Source organism: Heterodontus francisci, chromosome 15, assembly GCF_036365525.1.
Source record: "Heterodontus francisci isolate sHetFra1 chromosome 15, sHetFra1.hap1, whole genome shotgun sequence".
Lineage (NCBI taxonomy): Eukaryota > Metazoa > Chordata > Chondrichthyes > Heterodontiformes > Heterodontidae > Heterodontus > Heterodontus francisci.
In genome coordinates, this window is record NC_090385.1 from 81,612,752 (window position 1) to 81,639,552 (window position 26,801).

Here is a 26,801-nt window from a genome sequence, read left to right on the forward strand (position 1 = left end):
TAAGGAGATATGAGGACTGGTGATCACCAACTTGGTCAAAGAGGTAGGTTTTAAGATATGAATGAATGGAGGAAGACTGAGGGAGAGGGGGAATTTTAACTCTGGTGGGTGGTCGGGCGTGATGCCAGTGGGACACCCTGGAGCTGCAGTGGGAGATTTTGGTTGGGCCCTGAGGAGCGCTCTATATTTCTAGGCCCCACAATGGTAAGTTTTAACCTTACCTGACAGGCCTTCCTCCACAATGGGCATCTCAGGTTTTACTGAGTTGGGCACTTGTGTAGGGCACCTCGCTCAGTGGGCAGTTTAAACAGTGTTGGAGTCCTTTCGGAGTGATTCACTTCTCGACCTGAGTCAGTGCTGAAGAAAACAGCGGCGTTAAAATAGCCACTAGGTGAAAAAGTGTCAGATCTTAAGTCTTGTTCCGCCTGTTTCCTGCCATGTGGAGGTAGTTCAAATTCACCCTCAGCTTTGTTTAGGAACTGGATACATGCTTACAAAGTGCAAATCACTTCAGCAGGAATCTAAAGTTGTGTTTAAATAAACAGTAAAACAATGATTTCTATCTTTTGCTGCACATATATTTTCAAAGGATGCCTCTGACGAGCTGGGCAGTCTAAAAAGATTGTTAGACTGTCCCCCACCCTCCCCTCTTAAGTAGAATAAATAAAACGCATCTGCTGTGGTACAAATATCTCCCTGGCAGTATATTTTACATAAGAACTCCTCAAGGGTCCAGAGGCAACAGACGAAAGACTGCATAAATGAAACCATCTGATAGGGGGGTTTGTATGTGGCCAATCATGGTGCGATGAAGTGGAAGTGCAGTGCTGGGCTGAACTGGGATTGAATTACAGAGAGGGAGTTAACGCTGCACAGTGCCTTTCGGGGCTGCCAGTGAAATTGTTCAAGATCTTTGCTTAAAGTTTGCCAAGTGCTGCTCACAACTTGTGCAGGTTGGGAACCTGCTTTGAAAATGCCACAAGGCAGCACCGCGTTTACACACAAAGAGGCAAGGTGTGGCAGTCACAGATAGGAGGAAACAAAAGGGGGAACCCTGACAGTCAGAAGCCATCTATCTATCTGCTTCTCTCCACAGTTGGCATGCACTGAAAGTAGTGAGGCTGAGTTACATGAAGACGGGCTAGAAGTTACCGGAGATAAATAACAGCCCGAACTGCTTGGTAAGTTTCTTTTCTCAGTTATTAACCGGTCTGAGGAAATCTCCATTCTTTTCTGCTTTTCAAGGTTTCCGAAGGGGAAGGTTTGTTCTGTTTCTTCCCGGACATTTCATTCGAGCTGGGCTGTCTAAAGCAGAGGTTTTTTTTTGCTGTCTTTGTAGTGAGTAGGAGCTCCTTTGATCCACATGTTCTCCGGTTACTGATTTATACCAACAACCTCGCACTGATGTGAAAGCAGCAAGAATCCAGCTGTAACCTCTGCACGCAAAACTGCCTTAAAGTTCCCTCCAGTTCAGTGAAATCCCTCCAATTTTTGTACGATTGCCAACAAGAGACTGTTTTTGTTCTCCCATTGGAATCCACAGCTCAGGATTTTCTTTCCAGTGAGAAATGAAACTGGTAAATGTGTGTGACGGTGCATTTTTATTTATAACAGTATTGAACTGAAACTGTTGACGGTGTGAACAGTCACAGTTATACATATATGTTGGAAACGAACAGGTCTGTCAGCATTTGAAAGATGAAAATATGGATTAAATTCTGGTTGCAGAATCCTTCCTGAGACCCTTACTGATCTGTGTACTTCCAGCATTTTCTGTTTTAAGGTCAGATTTCCAGCATTTTTAAAAATCTGAGCAGCTCATTTTCTGCCTTTTTCTAAATAGGAGAGTTTACACATTCAGTTAGTATTATCATACAGAATAATGAAGTAGATGCTGCTCTGCAGGTTGCCCAGTACATTGTGACACAACAGTACAGATCCACACACATGGGATAGATTGCGATGAAATGTAATGGCGTTTGATCATATTACACTACCTTCTTTCGGGTTAAACCGAGGCCCTGTCTGCCCTCTCAGGTGGACATAATAGATTGCTTGGTACTATTTTGGAGAAGGGCAGGGGAGTTATCCCCAGTGCCCTCAAAAGATCACGAAAAAGATTATCTAGTCATCATCACAGTACTGTTTGTGGGACCTTGCTATGCACAAATTGCCGCTGTGTTTCCTACGTTACAATAGTGACTACACTTCAAAAGTACTTAATTGGCTGATGAAGCATTTTGGGACCTCCTGAAATTGTGAAAGGTGCTATATAAATGTAACTCTTTTTCCCCCCCCTTACCATAGACACAGTATCTGAATGGCGGCAGTTTATAATTGGGATTGGTAGCAAATAAAGACAATGGAATGGATTTTTGTTCATGCTGGTAGAATGGTAACCTAGAAGAGCACATTACCTCCCCTTTTTATTTCATTCCATCAGCCTCAAATTTAACTCTTTCACCCCCTGACCCATGCTCCCCACTGGAAACCAGGCTGGGACTTATCCATGCCTTTCCCGCTCCAATCCGACTGACTGGCAAAGGCACCCACCCCAAACTGGCGGCGTCCTCTTCAAATATGCAGATAGGGCTCCAGTGATGTTATCAGGGACTGATCTGCTATTTTAACCCAAAGCTCATGATGTGCTCCCATTCCTGACATCAATCTTCTATTCCAAACTAATTCTAACGCTAGAAATCTGCAGTGAAAAGCTGCCATTTGTGGCTCTAGCATTTAAACAGCATGTTACTTATACCAACCCCTGCAAGAAAACTGGGGAGGGAGATCTCTTTCTGTTAGTCCAGAAACCAGTGAAGTACAGTTTTTCTCAATAATGAATGACCTGCTAACAAATCAATGGAAGTTGCAGAATGTGTGTTTCTGAGAATGAAATTTTATTTGTAGCTTTATCCATTGCAGAAAATGTAGAGTATTCTTTGTTTTAAAGAGCAATTTCACCCCATAAATGTTTAAAGACAAGTGCCTTATGGAATGCAGCTTTTGGAAGATGCACATCTAAACCTAATGGCAAAGTATATGATTTTAAAAGGCCTGTGTTCTATCTAAAGCAGAATTTGTTATACCTGGTTTGGATTAACCAAATGTATTTAAATTCAGATCAAATAATCTCGAAACAAATGATTTTATTTCTGAGTTATACTTTGTGCACAAGCTGCTATTTGACTGACTTTTACATGTGTGAATGTGCCAATAGGAAATGTCTTTTTTTAAAAGTCCCACTGACATTTCACAACATATGCTTTAAAAGCCTCCATCTACACTGCTGGACTGGGCTGATCTGTAAACTCACTCACTGTGTGATCAATGAGTTGTATTGTAAGAATTATCACCTAAAATTGTTTGCAACAATGGGAACCATTCAAGAATGGATTTAAAGAAATGCTTAGTTTTTTTATTAGTAGCGGGGCATCAGGAGAATAAACTGACCATCTCAGCAGTAAATGACAAACAGTTCCAAGCATAATTAATAGTATTCATAAGGTGTGGGGCTTTCATTTATGTAAAGCAGTTCACCAACAGCCAGCGATTGACCAATTAGGTCTGCAAGTGTAAGACTTGGATGCAGGTTCTGTATTTATGCTGGACTCATGTCAGAGAAATAAATGGCTCTTTTCATCATGACTTTGGACTGGTGTAGGAGGCCTCTAAAGATAGCTGTAGGCAAAATAAAAATTGCAGAGTGTTTTGGGAGGATCAGCAATGGGAACAGCTGTCAAACTACTTTCAGGATTTTAATGATTCGGTATCTGATCCTATCAACGGGATTTCAACCCCTCCTCATGTTTTCCCCAAACTGATTACTTGGATGTGTAATTTTTTTTGATTGAAAAAAGGGAATATTTGCTGACAATATTTGGTGGAAATGCAAGATTATCAGGAGAAAACTATGGGACACAGCACAAAAGAGGGATCATAGGGTGCTGGTGCATAAGTTACTGAAACCATCAGTGCAGTGTGCAAAGATCCTAGGGTGCATAGCCAGAGAGATTTTTAAAAATTCATTCATGGTATGTAGGCGTCACTGGCAATGCCAGCATTTATTGCAATTGAAGAAGTCTTGGTGAATTGCTGCAGTGCATCTTGTAGATGACACATACTGCAGCTATGAGGTGTTGTTGGAGGGAGTGAATGTTTAATGTGGTGGATGTGGTGCCAATCAAGCGGGTTGCTTTGTCCTGGATGATGTTGAGCTCCTCGGGTGTTGTTGGGGCTGCACTCATCCAGGCAAGTGACTTGTGACTTGTAGATGGTGGAAAGGTTTTGGGGAGTCAGGAGGTGAATGACTCACTGCAGAATGCCCAAGCTCTGACCTCTTATAGCCACAGTGTTTAAGTGGCTGGTCCAGATGGAACATAGAGCCTAAGGGATAATAAGAAGGATCCTGTATATGGCACTGGTTTAGTCCCATCTGGACTGTGATGTTTAGTTCTGGTTATTATACTACAGTTGCTTTGAAGAGGATACAGCTGTGATTAGCTGACGTGATACTGCAAATTGGGCATTTGAGCTGTGAGGAGAAAACTTATTGAAGTTTTTGAGATTCCAACTGAACCCAAATAAATGCTCTAGCCATGGATACAAACTCAAGAAGGAAGGGGAACAGGCAGCTTTATTTAGCTACTGGATGCTGAAGGTACAGAACAAATTGCCCAGGAAGCCTGTGGAGGTGGATAATGTTGGCTAATGTAAGAAGGTGATAGACCAGTTTTTGACATAAGGAATGATGTGGGGTGCATGTAAGAGAGAAAACCAACCAGATGGAACTCAGCGACCTTTTCTGCTGCTGCATATTCCAATGTTTCCTATTTCCTATACGTGTGCCTGATGGACAATTCTATTTAAGATGGTGACTACTCAGAAACTGGTCTGTATGCCCATAATCAGCGCAAGATAATCTTCTGGTGCATCTTAGCACTGGCATCATGATAGTCCCTGAAAGTAGATCACGTTGTATTGCCAATTGTAGCTATGCCAGGAACTACTCCATTGCCATTAGTTGAAAATTAATGCCACTTACTACAAATTGAAACTTTAAACTTGTAATCACTTTTCTGCTTTTTTGAACACAGCTCGATTTAGTTGTGAGAGAACATGACAACAGGAGTAGCGAATTCAGATCTTGAGCCTGTTGTCATTCAGTTAGATCATAGCTGATCTGTATCCTAACTCCATCTACTTCCTTGGTTCCGTAACCCTAAATAAGCTTGGTTAACAAAACCTATCATTCTCAATTTTGAATTTTTTTATTGCCCTAGCCTCAACAGCTTTTGGGTTCCAGTAGAGAGTTCCAGATTTCCACTAACCCTTTGTGTTATGAAGTGCTTTCTGACATTACCCCTGAATATCCTAGCTCTAATTTTAGAAAAAGACTTGCATTTATATTGCGCCTTTCATGACTACAGAATTTCCAAAGCTCTTTACAGCCAAGAAGTATTTTTGAAATGTGGTCACTTTTATAAGGTTATTCCCCTTGGTTCTGGACTGAATTTGTCTCCATCAAATCCTATCCCTATCAAATCTTTTTATCAGCTTCAACACTTCAATTAGATCACCTGAATACAAACCTATGCAACTTGTCTTCATAATGTAATCCTTTTAGCTCGCGTACCATTTTGGTGAATCTGCACTGCACCCTTTCCAAGGCCAACATATCCTTCCTGAGGTGTGGTGCCCAGAATTGAAGCAGTATCAAGATGGAGTCTGCCCAGAGTCCTGTGCTGCCATAATATCACTTTCACCCCTTTGTATTCCAGCATTCTTGAGATAGGCTTTTCAAATATTTTTGTACCTGTGCACTAGCTTTTAGTGAGTTTTGTACTTGGACCCCAAGATGTCTCAGCTCCTCCAAAGTTCTTAGTTTCTCACTATTTAGAATATACTCTGATCCATTGTTCTTGGATCCAAAGTGGATGACCTTTCATATTGCCACTTTTTTAAGGTCGAACAGATAATTCAACAGAACTAATTAAACACTCAGGTACAGTTTTGAGGGAGTGCTGCACTGTCGGAATCTTTCTGATGAGTCATTAAACCAAGGCCCTAAGTGGATGTTGAAGATCCCATGGCACTTTTTGAAGAAGAGCAAAGGACTTCAAAATAACATATTTTGTTCTAAGCTAAGAATCTAACTCTGCAATCAGGATTTAAGAAAAAACTTTTAAAATATTGTGCAAAATGTTACTACATTTTGTCAGAAGCTGGTTTGGAAGATATTTTTTTTATAAGGGCCAATGTCATCTTGAAAAAATGATTGGTAAATTTTTCTTTTGCCAGGGGAGGAATAATAACAAGAGCTGTGCATTTATTGAGAGGATGATGGTGCCTTTTTCATTTCACTGTGGGATGTGTAAGTTATGTATAAGAGGAAGACCCTAAAATTAAAGTTTTCTGTGTCTCTTTGGGCAAAGAAGTGGCAGTGTGTGACCAGCACTACAAACAATACCCCTGTGCAATTGCACAATGGATTGTATGTACTCCTTGTTCTAATAGTGGGTACTGAGCAAGAATCCACCATCTAGGAGTCATTGGATCAAAGGCAATTTTAACATTCCTTCTTAAATTAATTTGTATTTATAGTCCATGGCGATTTAGTGACAGAACTTCAACTCGGGATAGATAGTCAAGCAATGAAGGTGGTTCTTTGCAATCCATTGAATATAAATCAAAAGGGCAATGGTGTCAGATTCATACTTTGAATCAGATACTCAAATTTTGAACTTTTGAATTCAAAAGATCCAGAATAAAATTATTTGCCAGCAATCCTAGGGTTAATTGGAAGGCTAATATATGCAAGTAGCTATTTTATTTGAAGAAATGGAAAGTGTCCATGAAGTTTAATACAGAATGCCCTGGAAATCCCTCAGCAAATTAAAAGAATACATTTCCCACATGTATTGCAGGGAAAAATGGAGCAGCTTACCATCTGTCCCGTGGAGAAAGTGGAGTTTGAGGTCGAAACTATATCGTGGGTGGCCCATCCAAATAGCAAGATACCAATTAATATAACTGAGGGTCTATATCTCAGTCAGTTTGGAAATAGTACTTGCTCTATGCTTTGATAATTTACTGCATTAAACATTGAAATGTATAGTCCAGAGATTTGTACAGCAATTATAGATAGGCAGTAATTGCAGAATTTCCTGCTCGCTTTAAGTATAGACAAAATTTGCATTGAGACTGTGTAGTGTTTCCATGGTCAGAATAAACAATATGAGTTTTGAGAAGCATTTCACTGAATATGCCCCTAAAGTGACAGCAATCAACAATGTGCTTTTTTGTTAACACATTCCCTTGTTGGATATGTTCTTCCTTAACTGACAGGTTCTACAGACCTTCCTGCATTGAGAGCTGTTGTAGAGACTGAGCACTTCAGATGACAGAGCTGGGAAAGTAGGTGGAAAGAAGGCAGCCTTTCAAACTAATTATTTAATGTTTTTTGTGTTAGAGGGCAAAGACGGATCTCACAGAGGCTTGTGTTCCCTTGAGTATGGGAGATCGAGAGGCAGCTTGATTGAGGTGTTTAAAACGTTAAATGGATTTGATAGAGTAGATATGGAGAAACTATTACCACAGGAAGCACTTTTTCCATTAGCAGTTGGTAGAAATTCAGAATTCTCTCTTCCAAAAGATGCTGGAAAAATTGACTGAGATTGAAATCGCGAGATTTTTGTCAGATGAGAGTATCATGGAGCAAAGACAGGTAAATGGAGTTTAACTGCGGACAAGCCAGGATCTAACTGAATGGTGGAAGAGGCTCTCGGGGCCGAATGGCCGACTCATTCTTAACGTTGCTAGAGCAGGAAAAGTAGATCTGAATGTACTGAAACACAGTGCTCCTTGTTAACTCCAGCAACCCAAAAGTCATCATTGAAAAGTATTTTAAAAGTTATTGTTTTGATCTTCTCCCTCAATATCATTAGATAGTTAAAACTAATAGGATGATATTGGTTTGGACACCTGCAGAATCTCTGGTGAGGAATATTGCCTCAGAGGCAGGGTGGGAGCTGGGGGGCTGTTTTGTGGTCGGGGAAACTCAGAAGAACAAGTTTCCCTCAGGTTCTGCCAAATTTAAGAGCAGGATCTGATTAGCATTTTGTCTCTGCTTCCCAGCTGCAGCCAGCCAGTTTGAGAGACTGACTGGCTGTCAGGTGAGAAGTCCTTCGGAAGTGGGCTGCAGCCGGCAAGCAGAGAGGAGGGAGGGAGGGAGGGATCGGAGGCTTGAGGGTGGGAGCAAATTAGAAGGGATGGTGTTGGAGGAGTTTGGTGGCTTTGGAGGAGATCGTAAGGTCTGTTGTGGGGCAGGAGATCAGAAGAGTCGTGAGGGTGCATCCCATTGTGGGGGCACTGGTGAAGCAGGTAAGCTGGATCCAGCAGGCAAGTGAAAAGGCGCTTACCTCCTGGATTCAGCAGTCCTCACGTCCCTTTAGATGTTGGGTTAAATTTAAATGGTGGTTAATTCTGAGACAAGCAGCCTCATTATAATATTTAAGTGACCAACCGCAATGCCACCCATTCTCTCAAAGCCATTTGGATGCACTGCAGCTTAGAGAGATAGAGCACCGAAACAGGCCCTTCGGCCCACCGAGTCCACGCCGACCATCAACCACCCATTTATACCAATCCTACATTAATCCCACTTTCCCTCTCACATCCCCACCTTCGCTTAATTCTCCTATCACCTACCTACACCAGGGCTCTCAATTGTTTTAAGCACTTACAGGAAAAAACAAAGATTTGAAAAGTTAATGAAAATATAAAAGTTGCTTTTCTTTACTTGCTCTTATTACCTGCATAAGGACATTAATGTTGAGTCTTGCTGACATGTTTTAGTTACATCCAGACTCATCTATTCCAACGTTCGTCAGGCCAACAGCAGATGTGCTGCCGAAGTGTGAAAGAGACTCCAGGATGGTATGTTGCCTCCCTGGTGCCAGGGTCAAGGATGTCTCCGAACGGACAGGGGGCATTCTGAAGGGGGAGGGTGAACAGCCAGAGGTTGTGGTACACATCGGTACCAACGACATAGGCAAGAAGAGTGATGAGGTCCTGCAGGGGGAGTTTAGGGAGTTCGGTAGTCAGTTAAAAAACAGGACCTCCAGGGTTGTAATCTCTGAATTACTCCCTGTGCCACGTGCCAGTGAGGCTAGAAATAGGAAGATAGTGCAGCTAAACACGTGGCTGAGCAGCTGGTGTAGAAGGGAGGGTTTCAGATATCTGGACCATTGGGCTCTCTTCAGGGACAGATGGGACCTGTACAAGAAGGACGGGTTGCATCTAAACTGGAGGGGCACTAATATCCTGGCTGCAAGGTTTGCTAGCGTCACTTGGGAGGGTTTAAACTAGTGTGGCAGAGGGGTGGGAACCAGAGCAGTAGGACAGCTAGTGAAATAAATGAGGAGGACATAGTAAATAAGGCCATTAGGACTAAGAGGAAGAGCAGGCAGGGAGATGTTGCTGAGCACAGTGGGACTGGTGGTCTGAAGTGCATTTGTTTCAATGCGAGAAGTATGACAGGTAAGGCAGATGAACTTAGAGCTTGGATTAGTACTTGGCAATATGATGTTGTTGCTATTGCAGAGACTTGGTTGAGGGAAGGGCAGGATTGGCAGCTAAATGTTCCAGGCTTTCGAAGCTTCAGGCGGGATAGAGGGGGATGTAAAGGGGTGGGGGAGTTGCATTACTGGTTAAGGAGACTATCACAGCTGTACTGCGGAAGGACACCTCAGAGGGCTCATGCAGCGAGGCAATATGGGTGGAGCTCAGGAATAGGAAGGGTGCAGTCACGATGTTGGGGGTTTACTACAGGCTTCCCAACAGCCAGCAGGAGGTAGAGGAGCAGATATGTAGACAAATTTTGGAAAGATGTAACGGTAACAGGATTGTGGTGGTGGGTGATTTTAACTTCCCCTATATTGACTGGGACTCACTTAGTGCGAGGGGCTTGGATGGGGCAGAGTTTGTGAGGAGCATCCAGGAGGGCTTCTTGAAACAGTATGTAGATAGTCCAACTAGGGATGGGGCCATTCTAGACCTGGTATTGGGGAATGAGCCCGGCCAGGTGGTCGAAGTTTCAGTGGGGGAGCATTTCGGGAGTAGTGACCATAATTCCATAAGTTTTAAGGTACTTGTGGATAAGGATAAGAGTAGTCCTCGGGTGAAGGTGCTAAATTGGGGGAAGGCTAATTATAACAATATTAGGCAGGAACTGAAGAATTTAGATTGGGGGCGGCTGTTTGAGGGTAGATCAACATCTGACATGTGGGAGTCTTTCAAATGTCAGCTGATTAGAATCCAGGACCAGCATGTTCCTGTGAGGAAGAAAGACAAGTTTGGCAAGTTTCGGGAAGCTTGGATAACACGGGCTATCGTGAGCCTTGTCAAAAAGAAAAAGGAAGTATTTGTAAGGGCTGGAAGGCTAGGAACAGACGAAGCACTTGAGGACTATAAAGACAGTAGGAAGGAACTTAAGCAAGGAGTTAGGAGGGCTAAAAGGGGTCATGAAAAGTCATTGGCAAACAGGATTAAGGAAACTCCCAAGGCTTTTTATACATATATAAAGAGCAAGAGGGTAACCAGGGAAAGGGTTGGCCCACTCAAGGACAGAGATGGTTATCTATGTGTGGAGCCAGAGGAAATGGGCGAGGTGCTAAATGAGTACTTTGCATCAATATTCACCAAAGAGAAGGACTTGGTGGATGATGAGCCTAGGGAAGGGAGTGCAGATAGTCTCCGTCATCTCATTATCAAAAAGGAGGAGGTGTTGGGTGTCTTGCAAAACATTAAGGTAGATAAGTCCCCAGGGCCTGATGGGATCTACCCTAGAATACTGAGGGAGGCAAGGGAAGAAATTGCTGGGGCCTTGACAGAAATCTTTGCATCCTCATTGGCTACAGGTGAGGTCCCAGAGGACTGGAGAATAGCCAATGTTGTTCCTTTGTTTAAGAAAGGTGGCAAGGATAATCCAGGAAATTATAGGCCGGTGAGCCTTACGTCAGTGGTAGGGAAGCTATTAGAGAGGATTATTCGGGACAGGATTTACTCCCATTTGGAAACAAACGAACTTATTAGCGAGAGACAGCATGGTTTTGTGAAGGGGAGGTCGTGTCTTACTAATTTGATTGAGTTTTTTGAGGAAGTGACGAAGATGACTGATGAAGGAAGGGCAGTGGATGTTATCTATATGGACTTTAGTAAAGCCTTTGATAAGGTCCCGCATGGCAGACTGGTACAAAAGGTGAAGTCACACGGGATCAGAGGTGAGCTGGCAAGATGGATACAGAACTGGCTCGGTCATAGAAGACAGAGGGTATCAGTGCATGGGTGTTTTTCTGAATGGAGGGATGTGACTAGTGGTGTTCCACAGGGATCAGTGCTGGGACCTTTGCTGTTTGTAGTATATATAAATGATTTGGAGGAAAATGTAGCTGGTCTGATTAGTAAGTTTGCGGACGACACAAAGGTTGGTGGAGTTGCGGATAATGATGAGGATTGTCAGAGGATACAGCAGGATATAGATCGGTTGGAGACTTGGGTGGAGAAATGGCAGATGGAGTTTAATCCGGACAAATGTGAGGTAATGCATTTTGGAAGGTCTAATGCAGGTGGGAAGTATACAGTAAATGGCAGAACCCTTAGGAGTATTGACAGGCAGAGAGATCTGGGCGTACAGGTCCACTGAAAGTGGCAACGCAGGTGGATAAGGTAGTCAAGAAGGCATACGGCATGCTTGCCTTCATCGGTCGGGGCATAGAGTATAAAAATTGGCAAGTCATGTTGCAGCTGTACAGAACCTTAGTTAGGTCACTCTTAGAATATTGCGTGCAATTCTGGTCGCCACACTACCAGAAGGACATGGAGGCTTTGGAGAGGGTACAGAGGAGGTTTACCAGGATGTTGCCTGGTCTGGAGGGCATTAGCTATGAGGAGAGGTTGGAAAAACTCAGATTGTTTTCACTGGAACGACGGAGGTGGAGGGGCGACATGATAGAGGTTTACAAAGTTATGAGCGGCATGTACAGAGTGGATAATCAGAAGCTTTTTCCCAGGGTGGAAGAGTCAGTTACTAGGGGACATAGGTTTAAGGTGAGAGGGGCAAAGTTTAGAGGGGATGTGCCTCACTATTCCATTTTCCATCATTCCATTGCACAAAATTCCCTGATATTTGCAACCAGTGGAAATACAGAACCAAGGCAGCTTGTCACCTTCTCCGCAGAGAGTTCAAAATGTAAATAGTTCATGAAAAGAAATGTAATATTTCTTCCAACAACATAGAATATCACACTGGTGGCAGTGTCAGGTTTATTTCCTGAGTAGTAACCTTAGAATTAACAGAAGGAAAAATAAACATACATTTATACAGTGCCTTTCCCATCCTCAGGGCACTCCAATGTGCTCCAATGCCAATGAAGTACTTTTGAAGTGTAGTCACAGTTGTAATGTAGGAAACCACAGCCAATCTGTGCATTGCAAGGTCCCTCAATCAGAGTGAGATAAATGACCAGATCATGGGGGAGATCTGCAGGGCATCTCCCACCTGTAACTTCAACAGAATTGACACAGAAACACAGTGTAAATGGTGTATACACAATTTTTTGAGGTTTCTACCCTTCCATTGCAGCTACAGCAATAAATTTGTCACCAATTTGTTTTGGTGATGTTGGTTATGATTCCCCTTGTCATGCACAGAAGGAGCCATGATGAAATGGAAGAATTATAAATTTAAAAAGTCAACTGTTAAACCAAACCACAAGAACATGGACACTTGTACCACAGTCAAAATGGAGTAGCGGTCACGTGACCCCTCCTGTACTCGAAATCAACAAAGATGGAACTTTTAACTTTGTCTGAAATAGCTCTGGGGAGAACCCCTTTGAAACTGAAAGGAACACTATTGCATATTGATGACCCCTATGACATGAATGAACTAACAAAGGTCTAGAGACAGACTGACTCACAGTCCAAACCAAAATGAATAGATGTGAAGTCTCCATTCAGACATCAGTCGATGGCCATGGTTATCATATCCTGGTCCACTGTGTGGTCACACCAGGGGAGTGGGCCATGTGTCTCCATATCCAAATGTGATAGCTTTTTACTTTAAAAAGGTAGCCTTCTGGAGAGCGAGAGAAAAGATCAAGCCAACACCTCAGAAAGTCAGTCCAGCCAGAAGTTGTGCAAGAGATCCATGCAAACAAGAGGAATCCTGTTGAAGAACAATTGAACAGCACTGCAGCAGAGACATCACAAAGTGACTTTAAGACTTGCTGTCTGTGAAAGTTACAAAGTCCACACCACCAGTTTTGTGCTTACTTGTAACCACCAGAACTCTCTAACACCTGAATAAGTTCAAGATTACAAACAACAGGCCTGCACCGTTTTTAAAAAAAAAGAAAACTTTCCTTTTAAAAAGATTCAACAGGTTTACTGTGAACCATGAACACTTACCTCACTGGTCTTTAAACTGCACCATACCCTTTCTATCTATCTATCTATTTGTTTGTGCGTGCATGTATGCGTGAGCGTGTGACCACTTTGGGAATCATGCTAAAAAAAAAAAGTTTTTTTTACCTACTAGAAAACCTGTGATTTGTCTGTTTATTTGACCTGATAGACACTCATGAACAAGTGCATCATTTTAACAAACCACCATTGTGGTCAGTTGGGAGGCATACACTCATCTGTAACACTCTCCTGTTCTTTGAATTTAGCTGTTGAATCTTTTACATCCACTTGAGAAGGTGGACGGGGCTTCGGTTTAAGGTCTCATCCAAAACGTGGCATCTCTCACAGTGTAGCACTTCCTCAGTACTGCACTGAACAATCAGCTTAGGTTATGTGCTTAAGTCTCTGGATTGGAATTTGAACCTGTAAACTTTTTTTCTCAGAGGCGGAGCAGTGAACACTGTGCCCTGGCTGATATTAACAAACAGAAGAAGCCAAGTTATGAACAACTTCAGGAGTGATAGCCTGTAAATGTGTGTTGGACACTTGAACATTTCCTGTGTTCCACACTGATATGAGGTGCAAGCTATAAATCTAACCTGATGTAAAACTACCTGACATAAAGAAATATTCAATCGATTTTTACTACAAGATTTATTTAAACTACAAGCTTGTACTCATGCTGCAAATCAAATTATGATTTGAAAAATAAGCTTGTACATTCTAGAATAAGGGTTGGCCTTCCAAAAAATCTCTGCCTGAAATACACCAGCACTGCTAAAAATATAAACCTAAAATTATTTTACACGGAGATCTCACACACAGTCACTTTTACATTGTTGATTTGTATTCAGCTCTTTTTCATCTGACGTTCCATGTATTAACTGCACTGAAGTGATATTTTTGTGCAGTATCTGTAAGAAGACTGCAACAATCTGTTGGGGTTTTGTCGATTCTTGTAAGGAGTATTTGTCCTACTTCATTTTGTGGTTACTTGCTTCGAAAACTAGTTTTCTTTTATGTCTAGTTTTGTTAATCCTCATTATGGTACAACTCTCAACCAATCGAGAATGATGCAAAATTAGTGGGATTAAAATGTGGATGATGGAGGAAACTGTCTTCCAAGCAGAATTCAACAAGGGAACTGCAGCAACAAGGAATGCTGTAGGGTGCGATATAAGTTTGAGAATAAGTGAACAGGACTCAACCTTAGAATTACTTTTCACTAATCAGAGCACAATGGGATGCATTACATGGGGACAATTAACATTGCAACTGAAACATTGGGCAAAGAGTCTCTACTTGTGGAAGGGTAGAAGACAGGGGAAACAGCAATGTTCGACTTGAAGACAGCCTGAGGGACAATGCCTTTAAAACAACTACTTTCTTTTATATAGTGCCTTGAAAACAGTAAAGTAAAATGGCCCATGTCACTTCACAGGAGCATCATCAAACAAACATTTGACACGATCCACAAGAAGATTTCACGATGGGTGACCAAAAGCATGTTCAGAGATAGGTTTTAAGGAGGGTCTTAAAGGAGGAGAGGTGGAAAGGTTTAGGGAGGAAATTCCAGAGCTTGGGGCCTTTGCAGCTGAGGGCACAGCCAACACAGTGAACAATGGTGGAGTGAGGAAAATCGGGGACACACAAGAGGGCAGTATTGGAGGAGCGCAGGGATCTTGGAGAGCTGTTCGGTTGGAGGAGGTTACAGAGATAGGGAAGGGCAAGGCCATGGAGGGATCTGAAAAGAAGGGTGAGAATTTTAAAAATTGAAGCTTTGCCAGACCAGGAGCCAATGTAGGTCAGTGAGCACAGGAGTGAACAGGACTCGTACAAGTAAGAACACATGCAGCAAACTTGTTTTTAAAACTAAGAGTGTAACCTTTTGATTTTGATGTGAACTCTTCCATTGACATTATAGTTCTCCACACTAACAGTTCGCTCAGCCTCTGCGGTGTATTTCAAACGATGACTCATTTCCAAACATTTTTCATATAAGTTTGTAAATAAAAGGTGCAGAGATATATTTAAATAGTGGGGATTATTATTATTAAGGAAGTCCTAACAATGCACTTAGAAAATGATAGTATGATCAAACAGCCTAGACATGCTTTTACAAAAGGGAAATCATATTTGAGAAATATATTAGGGATTTTTGAGGATGTAACTAGTAGGGTAGATGTAATATACTTGGATTTCCAAAAGCCATTTGATAAGGTGCCACACAGAAGGTTAATACACATGATAAGAGCTCAGGAAATTGGGGTAATATTAGCATGGATATAGGATTGGTTAACAGACAGAAAGCAGAGTAGGGATAAACAGGGCAATTTCAAGTTGGCAGGCTGTAACTAGTGAAGTGCTCCAAGAATCAGTTCAGGGGCTTCAGCTATTTACAATCTCTATTAATGACTTGGACAAAGAGACTGAGAGTAATGTATCCAAGTTTGCTGAAGATGCAAAGCGAGGTGAGAATGTAAGCTCTGAGGAGGACACAAAGAGGCTGAAAAGGAAATTGGACAGGTTGAATGGGCAACAAGGTGGCAGATGGAGTATTATATGGGTATGTGTGAGGTTATTCACTTTGGTAGTAAGAATAGAAAAGCAGAATTTTTTTAAAAGGCATAAAACTTGTAAATATTGATGTTTAGAGAGACTTGGGTGTACTCGTACAAGGAACACAAAATGTTAGAATGCAGGTACAGCAGGCAATCAGGAAGGAAAATGGCATGTTGGTTTTTACTGCAAGGGGACTAGAGTATGAAAATAAGGAAGTCTTGCTACTATTGTATATTTCCATCTCAAATTTTGTGTTCTATCTTTTTCATTATGATCCTGTATTCTGATTAAACAGAAGGTGAGCATATGCTTGCTGTATGTGCAAAGACAAATAGGCACTGAAGTGTTAAGAATATTTTAATACCATAGATTTTACATTAATTGCTCTCTTCCTGCCAGCTGTTTCTATTTTCAGTAACTGACAGTCAAGCGACAAATTCTTAATACTGCTATTACAATTAATTACTTGAGCAAAAGACTTCCACTTGATCACACTGTGCAACGTATTTTCCTCTGAGTTTGTAATAGCACTGCTTTCTAACAAAAGGTTTGAGAAAGCAAAACTAAATAACAATGGTGTTGACTAACCAGAAAGACCCAGTAAAGGGGGCTTGCGCAGGTTATTTAGTAAGAACAATAAGCCACCACCCAACAAGCCAGCCACCCTATGGACAGCATTTCCTATTGCAAACTCCGCAGGTTTCCAGAGCCTATAGATCTCCGGATGCTCGGTTCCAGTTCTCTTCCTGCAACATTCTGACCTGCTATAACTGAATGTCTGGCTTCCTCTTTTCAAAGAACAATAGTAGTGCTGGAGTACTGGATGGTGATGCAAGGTGAATCACTGTGCACAACCACATACAGTCATTGCTTATTTGTGAAGGCATCAAAAGAAACTGGAGATACATCTTGCAGTGTAAGGGAGGGAGGTGCTGCTTTGTTGTTGATCCAGCGTGGTATAGATGCTCTTTGTGATTACCATCCAATGAGTACATCTATATGCTTTTAATCCAGTAAAGAATTTATGTTTTCTTTCTCTAAACTATAAGCGATAAAAAGGGCCGTGCTTAGTTTCAGATGTCTTTTACACATTCAATTGCATTACCAATGCCAATTTCCCCCACTATCAAAACCCTACAAGTTGCCATTGACCAGAAACTTAAATGGCACAGCCACATAAATGCTGTGGCTACAGGAGAAGGTCAGAGGCTGGGAATTCCACAGTGAGTGACTCACCTCCTAACACAAAACTCACTATTTGCCTGGATGAGTGCAGCTTCGACAATACTCAAGAAGTTCAACACCATTCAGGACAAAGCAGTCCTTTTGATCAGCAGACCATCCAGAGCCTTAAACCTTCGCTCCCTCCACTACCAATGCACAGTTGCAGCAGTGTGTACCATCTACAAGATGCACTGCAGCAACGCACCAAGGCTCCTTCGACAGCACCTTCCAAACCCACGACCTCGACCACCTAGAAGGACAAAGGCAGCAGATAAATGGGAACACCAGCACCTACAAGTCATCCACCATCCAGGCATGGAAATATATTGTCGTTCCATCATAGCCACTGGTTCAAGGGCAATTCGGGATGGGCAATAAATGCTGGCCTTGCCAGCCATGCCCACATCCCCAGATTGAATTAAAAAGTTTTCAAACAAATTTCTCTGAGGAGATTCCAGGGCGGGATTTTTATTTAAATGAAAGGGTGAGAATGTGGAGGGGCGGCTGCTTAAACCTGTCCCCTTGCATCAGCGTGCCTGCTTCCTAATGTAAAGCCGGCATGCTCAAAATTTAAAAGGCTCCGCCGAGAGCAGGAGGAGGCAACCCCCCTGCTGGATCGATAAATAGCTAGTTAAGCATCTTAACAAATTTGTTGTCAGCTCATTAAGGGTCTCAACCATGAGAGGGAAGAGGAGGTGCAGACACAGTGGGGAGCCAGTCAGAATGGTGGGACAGCAGCAAGAGGCTCCATTCAAGAGGGAAGGCTCAGAAAAAGCCCTCATCCACTGGCAACCAGTTGTACAGATAAGGAGAGTTAGCTGTCATTTATCTTCACTTGACAAAGGCATTCTAGGGGGTGGGGGTGATGTGTCCCTCTGCATCTGGGCTTCACGGGTTCATAAGAGGGGCGTTCAGAAAGACTGCACATTCTAACTGGAAGGAAGGAAGGACATAACAGGAAATGGGATTAAGGTACTCTGAGATAGGATCGACCAGTGGTGAGGCGCAGCAGCAGCTGCAGGAGCAGAGGCAGATCCTGGGCAACAGGAGTGTCGAGGTGAGGAAAGAGGGGCTGGAAGTTAGCAAAGATAATACCATCCGCAGAGGATCTACCGCCAAAGGAGAAACTACCTGGACATGTCGGAATGTCAGTGCTGCAGAAGGCTGCACCTGTCCAGGCAGCTGGTTGGTGACATGTATGCCCTCGTTGAGAGTCATCTGAGGATTCACAGGAACCATCGCTATGACCTTCCCGTTGCTGTAAAAGTCTCAGTGGCCTTGCATTTTTTTGCAACCGGTTCTTTCCAAGCAGCGGCAATAGACATTGGTGGCATCTCACAGGCAGCAACACATCATTGCATCATGGGGGTAATGGATGCTCTGCTGCAGGAGATCATCGATTGCACCCATGTGGCAATCAAGGTACTAATTGACCAGGCAGGGAGATTCCTCAACAGGAAGGGATTCCACTCCCTAAATGTCCATCTGGTCTGTGAATGGTGACCATGCTTTGCAGGGATATTGTCGTGGTAGGATCAAGAGGCAGAGCACTCATCAGGATGGCAGGGACACTGGGGCCACTCTAATCCAGACACGTTTCACCTGAGCAATACTCAGTCTGCAGGACATTTGGAAAGGAGATTCTCCTTCATCTCAGTGACAGCAAGCATCCGTTAAGAAAAAAAGTCAGCAACGTTCCAATGGCACAAGCACTGCAAGGCTCCAGATTCTCCACCTGACACATTCTTTCTCAACACACTCCTTTGCTTTGCTAACCCTTTTTTCCCATTCTCCTGCCTTTCACTGTGATGAACTGGAAACACACAAGTCTGCCATAGTGCAACAACATGCCTAGAGCTTTATTGAATCACAGTTCAATGTTATTTAAAGCAGAAACACACAAGTGCCCCACAAAGTGACATTACCGACATGGTGGCCTGTGCTCACAGCCAATCCTATTTCAAGAAAACATGATATGCCAAATAATTAATATTAATTTATTGATTGGAAACTTACATTATACTTCTAATGGAAAATAAATCCTGCAGTTAACTTTAAAAAAAGGCAGCCAGAATGGCCACCTCAATTTGCATCTGAAACACGTTTTCACATTCCAAGGCTTCCAGCAGGAGACAGAGGTCTGAGGAGCATGGACCCAGAACAATGGCTTGCTGTAAGTGATTGAATTACCTAAGATTGCTTTATTAGCACCGCATTCAAGGCAGTCCTAACACCTTGACTTTGAAAGAGCAAACCCCTCCACATGTAAATCTGTTGCCTGGGGAGCCAATTCCAAACCTTGAATCTCATGAGATGGTTCCCAAGAATACACTGACAGTTGTGTGACTGTCTGTCCGTCTCTGTGAAAGCTGGGAGTTTCTTTGAACAAAGGGAGACAAGCAGTAACTCAGACTGTGCAGCAGCATAAACGCTGTGTGCCTCCCTCACTCTCTCTGTCTCTGTCTCTCTCTCCCCAACTGTGAACCCTCCAAGCCTATAGATTTCTACAGGCAGAGACCAGGGGAAGAGAGCCATCTATAAGTCTGCCTGCAAGAAAATCCTGAGTCAAGTGGGCCAGCCACAAAGTGCATTTTGACCAGCCATAGACTTCAAGAATACAACTTCATCTGGAAGACCATGGAATCATCCAACCTCACTGTGCATTTACTTTTTATTTATTCTGGACTCTAATCCAACCACAAAATCTCCTTCTTACTCTGTAATCTATTTGCGTGTGTGAGAGAGAGATTCTCAGGTGAATGTGTAGTTTTTTTTATGATTTTATTTAGATCGGGTTTGGATTGTTAAGTATAATAAACTCACCACTTATTTAAACTCAAGAAAACTTGTCCAATTGGTTCTTTCATGGTCACACTAAAGGTAAAAGGTAAAACACTTACTGAGGTGGTAAGCACATCCGCTGTTTTAAAAAAAAAGGAATAAACCCTGTTGCGGTCAAATAAGAGGAAGGGCAAGAGGGGAGCCTGAGACCGCCTCCTCACCTGACCATAAACCTTATGAATTGCTCCCCCTGTGGCTGAGGATGAGGTGGAGGCAGACAGCTCACTAGTGCCTGCCTAGGACTGAGGTACCCATGGCAGTTGGCCTCATGGTGGAAGTGCCAAGTGGGCACCTCCAAAAGTTTATGCACTGCATCTCTGCCCTGCTGAGCAGGACTGCACCGGTCCTCTATCCTCCGAGGGGGACTGACCACATCTAACTCTGCCTCCTCCAAATACTCCTGCTCTGAAGCTATGTGCGCTTCACCTGTGCCACTCTCTCTCATAATGGGGGAGGACCCTCTGGGGTGCGAATATCTGTGCTGGTGGAGGGTGTGAAACAAAGATGTGACAGTGCAGGCTTTGGTGTGTCCTCCTCCTCTGATTTCTCCAGAACAGGATGGCGGTGCCTTAACTTAACATTGAAAACCAGATCCGCATTTAACACTTTGCACTCAGTTTTATTGTGACTGGGCCACGTCTGTTAGCGATGCCATCCTGTATCATGTGGCACTTGCTAGTGGCTTGTGCCTGATGCCACTCTATTGGCCCAGAACAATCAGTCCCATTCTAGTTGTTGTTCTTAACTGAAAACATTCAGCTGATTGTTGATGGGCAATTTTCCCCAAAGAGCAATATTTACAACTTTGACCTGTATGAAACACTGGAATCCTGCTATGCAGTAGGTTAACCTGGACAAAAGATGACTTTTAAAGCAGAGTCAGAGCTTAAAGACCCGAACTATGCAATGGCAAAGTAATGGAAATGCAGGAAGTCCCAGAAGGTCAGGCAACATCTGTGGAGAGATAACATTTCTGGTCAATGACCTGTCATCAGAATTGGGAAAATTAAAGATGTAGCAGATTTTAAGCAAGTACAGTGACAAAGGTGGGAGGGGAGGAAAAGAACAAAAGGGAAGGACTGTGATATGTTGGAAGGCAGAAGAGGTTAAATGACAAAAGGGATGATGGTGCAAGGCAGAAGGGGATGGTAATGGGACAAGTAAAGAAAAACAAGCTGGGTCTAGAGGAGTGTAAATGGGATTAGCACAATCATCACCAACAGCTGCTATCTGAACAAATGGAGGAGAGGTTATGATCTGAAATTGTTGCACTTGCTGTTGAGTCCAGAAGACTGTTAGGTACTGAAAGGAAAGAAGAGCTACTATTCCTTGAGCTTACATTGAGTTTCATTGTCCTCGGCCTCCTACACTAGAGTGGGAATGGAATGGAGAAATAAAATGACAGGCTACCAGAAGTTCAGGATCACGATTGTCGACTGAATGGAGGTTTTCTGCAAAGCCATCCCCTGATCTGTCTTTGATCTCCCCAGTGTGGAGGTGACTGCATTGCGAGCACTGAATGCAGTATACTAAATTGAAAGATGGACAAGTACATTTCTGCTTCAACTGAAAGGAGTGTTTGGTGCCTTGGGCGGTGAGAAGGGAGGAGGTATGGGCAGGTGCTGTGGAAGGGGAGGGAGTGTTTGAGGGTGATTGAGGAGTGGACCAGGGTGTCATGGAGGCAGTGGTCCCTTCGAAATGCTGAAAGCGAAGGAGAGAAGGTAATCTATTTGGTGGTGACGTCATGCTGAAGGTGATGCAAATGGCGTAGGATGATCTGTAGAATGTGGAGGCTGATGGGCTGGAAGATGAGGACAAGAGGAACCCTATCGTGATTGGGAGGAAGGATAAGGAGTGAGAGCAGAAGTGTGGGACATGGAACGGACACAGTTGAGGGCCCTGCTAACCACAGTGGAGGGAAATCCTCAGTTGAGGAAAAAGGAAGACATATCGGAAGCATTGGTATGGCAGTTTGCATCATCTGAACACTTGCAAAGCAGTCTGAGAAATTGGGAGAATGAACTCGAGTCCTGAAAGAAAGCAGGGTATGAGGAAGTGTACTCAAAGTAATTGTGAGAGTCAGTGGACTTATAGTGGATATTGGTCGATAGCCTATGACCAGAAATGGAGACAGAGATGTCAAGGGAGGGAATGGATGAGAAGAGTTGGCACTGGACCATGTGAAGGCGAGGGAAGGGTGCAAGTTGGAAGCAAAGTTGAGAAAGTTATTACTTATGCAAGTCCGGCATCCTATTCAAATTTCTAAAATGTCCTAATCTCAGGACCATCTCGCTGACTTTGCCAGATACATTTGTTGTATGATTGCCTTTAACAGTGATATCCTTTAAAATCTTAGTATGCTAATGAGCTAATTACCAAGATTCAGTCATGTGACTACAAGCTGGCATCACTCTGCAGCTGTAACACTTAGAGGAAGGTTTTGTAAATAGTTTGCTCTGCACGTATATAACAGTTTAGCTGTAATAAACCTCTTTGACATCTTCAGCAAACTGGACTCCATGCATCAGACAACATAAAGAACTCATTATAGGTGTCAGCTGTGGTGAGAAAACAAAGTCTAAGTTGAAGACCACAGGTAAAACAGCTCTGAAAACAACCTTTCTAGAGCCACTGGAGAGAAAATTCATAAAAAATACTGGCCCAAAAAGTGGAAAGAAGAAACTACCTCCAGCTATATAAGACAGAGCTCAGAATGACAGGCTGCAAGTAAATGGGGTGAGTCATTGTGCCAACGGTCGAGGGATACTTTAAAAAAAAAATCAAGCTTTGAACTGCTTAAAAGATAGATTTTTTTTCTAAAGTCTCTGTGGGAAAAAAACGGAGAAGACCCGACTCCTTTCCAAGGCTGATCGAGGTCAGTTTCCAATTGCAAAAGCACGGGAAAACCCCGATCACTGCAGAGCCTTAGCCATGCAGCCAGAGTTTAAAAACTCATTAAATCACTGGAGCATGAAGAGGAGCTTCCATTCACGTAGTCACAGCTATAAAAATACCATTAAACCACTCAAGTGTGAAGAATATAAACAAAAAAAAGCAATTGAACTGCCTAATGAACAGCTGTGTAAACAGAGACGTTTAAGTGCTGCAAGGAAGATGAACACAGAGAATTGTCAATCAGCTGCTCCTCTTAATCCAAGCAGCTGGTGTAAAGAACAGAGTTTCTTAAAGGAGCAACAGTGCAGAGTCATAGAACAAGTCTGAAAGCAAGTTTTAAGCAAAATAACAGTTGAAAGATGGATACCAAATTTCCTAGCATGAACTGGAAGGGCATTGATATCCTATCTGAGTTCAAACTTTTCACACAAAGAATACAGTTATGTTTCACAGATGAAGTGACTGCAGAACCAGAACCACATGCTGTAAAAATACTAATAGCAGTTGGAAATGAGGTATTACACAGAATCAATACCTCTGGTTTGTCTGCCAAGAAACAGAAAGATCCTGCAAAGATCTGGAAAGTGCTAGAAGATCAACTCCAATTGCAATTGAATTTAGAATTCGCCACCTCGAATTGATGTCCTAGCAACCACAGGAATTAATAGACCACTTCATCAGTAGATGCCATAGTAAGGGCAACAAATGTGATTTCTCAGAAATTGAGATGTCAGAGTGACTAATGGAGCTGGTGATTGTATCAACACCCATTAAAGCTTTTCAGAAAGACTTCTTGGGGAAAAAGAAAGGTCACAGCATTGATGCGCTGCTAGAAGATGGCAGAAAATACAAAGCCATTGTAATTGGAGAACAGCATCTGCAAGCACTAGGTGCAGCCAACAGTATCGGCATGATAACCATTCGAAAGCAGCAAGCAAGCTGTGTGGTAAGTATGGCTGGTCCCACCCACCGCAAAGTTGTCATGCATTTCAAGACCTGTGCAAGGCGTGTGGTGCAAAAGGACACTCGGCCCACACGCAAGAAATCTGGCTCCAAAGACGCAGCCAGAAGTCACAGCAGGTCACAGACAAACAGACGACAGGTGCAGCAACAGGGCAACAGTAGCAAGGAGAGCGCCAGAGACCTGCATACATGCAAGCCGATACACGAAGTCCAGAGCGAAACAGACCTGAGACATAATGCAGAGAGAAGCAATTCTCAGTCAGAAGACGAGCAGGCATTTCACGTTATGAACCTGACACATCATGTTGATAAAGCCAAACAGGGTTAAGATTGACACTGGAGCTGGTGCAAATATCCTACCAATTCGAATCCTGAAGGATATGTACCGAAGTCGTTGGAAATCAATGACGCATCCGACAACTACAAAGTTATCTGCATACAATAGGCCACCCATTCCTTGCTATGGCATACTAACAATGCAGTGCAGCTATTGAAAGTCAGCATAGAAACCGTAAATATTTTACCTGGTAGACAGGAGTGGACCAGCAGTGGCAGGACGACCAGCGTGTCTCAACATCATAACTATCCACGAGATCACCAAGGTACCCAGTACAGGAGAAGAGACCAAGGATACCTGCATTAAGTCACAGTTCCTCCAGGATCTCAGTGGTTCTGGTTTGAAGAGTACAAGCCCCTTTTCAGAGGCGTAACACCAAGAGACTGAAGATCCAAACTCAGATGGTGAAAGCTCTTTGTCAACAGGCAGTGTTTCCTCGCACTCCAGAGACTCAGAAGAAGAGACTGACGTTGTCACTGCTGAGAAGTAAAGGCTGGCTGTGGGGAGCATTACCAAAGGGGAAATCACCAAGGACTGGAAGCCGCTCACAGACTCTGGCATGCATCAATTGATGCAGTCTGGAAATCCAGCAACAGCACATAAGGCCAAGTACTCCTTACCCAACAAGCCCTCGACCTTGAGCCCCAGACCTTCAGACGCAGAGGATGGGGAGAGGCAAAGGGCACGCAATGTTCTGAAGAGGCAGAGGAGGAATGAGTCGAAGCATTGTCTGTTGGCTCTTCGAGGTGAGGTGTCGGAACTTTCCCAGAATGACAAGGCCTCAAAAGTTGTCATCTTGAGAAAAGCAACAGAGTATATTAGAAGGCGGAAGGCAGAGCAACAGAAACTGAATGCAGAAAGGGAGAAATCTCAAAAAACAACAACAGCTGAGACACAAATTCTCCGAGCAAGAGTTGTCAAAGCATCAAAACGATATGTGGACTAAAAAGTTGCTGCACATGTAAATTTCATAATCTCTATCTATGTGTAACTAATTTTTGTTATCAAATGTTATATGTTTTTACTTGTAGCGTCTGAAACTTATCTTTGGAAAGAAAGGGGATGTAGTATGATTGCCTTTAAGATTGATATCCCTTTAAGATCTTAGTTTGCTGATGAGCTAAGTACCAGGATGCAGTCATGTGACTACAAGCCAGGGTCATTCTGCAACTGTAAATAGTTTGCTCTACTGTATATAATAGTTTAGCTGTAATAAACCTGTTTGAGATCTTCAGCAAACTGGATTCCACATATCTCATTTATGTTCCATCAGACAACATAAAGAATTCATTGCAACAAATGCATTAGCCATCTAGCTCTGACTTAATTTCCTTTATCGAGCATTCTTCAGTAGGCAAATCATTTGTTATGCATCAGCTTGGTTTAGTTGGTCACCTTCCCACCTCTGAGTCAGAACTTTGTGGTTTCCAGCTGTGCTCCGAGCCATTGACAGCTAATCTAAGCACTGAATGTTCTGTGTGCTGCACTATTGGAGGTGCTATCTTTTAAATGAGATGTTTAACCGAAGCCTGTTCAGGTGGTTACAAAAGAACCCATAGTACTATTCGATAAAGCACAGAGTCCTTCGACTCTCTGGGCCAATATTGATCCTTCAATCAAAACCACCAAAAAACAGATGAATTAGTGCTTCATCTGAATTGCTGTTAGTGGGACCTCTCTGTGTGCAAATTGTTGCAGTGTTTGCTATACAGTACAGGAATCATTGAATGTGAATTGTTTTGAGAAATCTTGAGAATGTGGGAAGGCACTATATGAGTACGAGTTTGTTCTTTCTATTCTCATATCAATCTGACTACTGTAGCCATTTCCGCAATAAAATGTGGAATAGTGGAGTTTGCAGAGTCAATGAAAGCCAAATTCAAATAAGGAGTATGGTTCACTGAAGAATCTTTTTACCCATCTCTAGAAGCTGTGTTGTCTTTATCTTTTAATGTCGGTAGCTTGCAGTAGCCTATTTTTAACAACTGCCTTTACACATCAAAGTACCTGAGGCTGATTGTGCCAGCAGATGAATAGGTAGTTTCAGTTCCTGTTCTATTTGGCATTTCTGTTTCTGTTTTCAGAGTGAAAGATCTCAAAGCACTTCACTTAGTAAATCACTTTAGAGATGCAGTAAATGCTACTGTGCAGGAAAACCTGAAATAAAAATTCTTACAATTTGTTGAAAATTAATACATTGAACAAATTGCTGGGGTGGGGGAGCGGTGGTGGTGAAGGGAAGAAATTGGACTAGCACCAGGTATTGGCAGGAAGTGCTGGGTCTGCCTGGAACACGTGCTTGAAGATGTCGGGTCAAGATTCACTGCAAGCCCTGGACGCTAATTGGGGCCCTAATAAATTCATGGCCATGACGTGGAGCCGTAGGTCCTGGAGGGGTTTTGAGGCGAACTGTTAAGAAAAAAAAATTACTTACCCTTCCATTGACAGCCTCATGTGATCCCTTTAAAAACTACCGGTTAGGCCATTATAGACCTGGAAAAGCTGAGCGGAGTAT

The 26,801-nt window shown here is 42.9% G+C and overlaps 1 protein-coding gene across 2 annotated transcripts in view; it reads left to right on the forward strand.

Moving 5' to 3' along the window:
* The first annotated feature begins 720 nt into the window (after positions 1 to 720).
* Positions 721 to 26,801, forward strand: part of lpar4 (lysophosphatidic acid receptor 4) — a 40,455-nt gene continuing 14,374 nt past the window's right edge. For both annotated transcript variants that reach the window (XM_068047747.1, XM_068047746.1), the window contains exon 1: positions 721 to 1,181. The gene's annotated coding sequence lies outside the window, so the exon portion shown is untranslated. The remainder of the gene's footprint in view (positions 1,182 to 26,801) is intronic.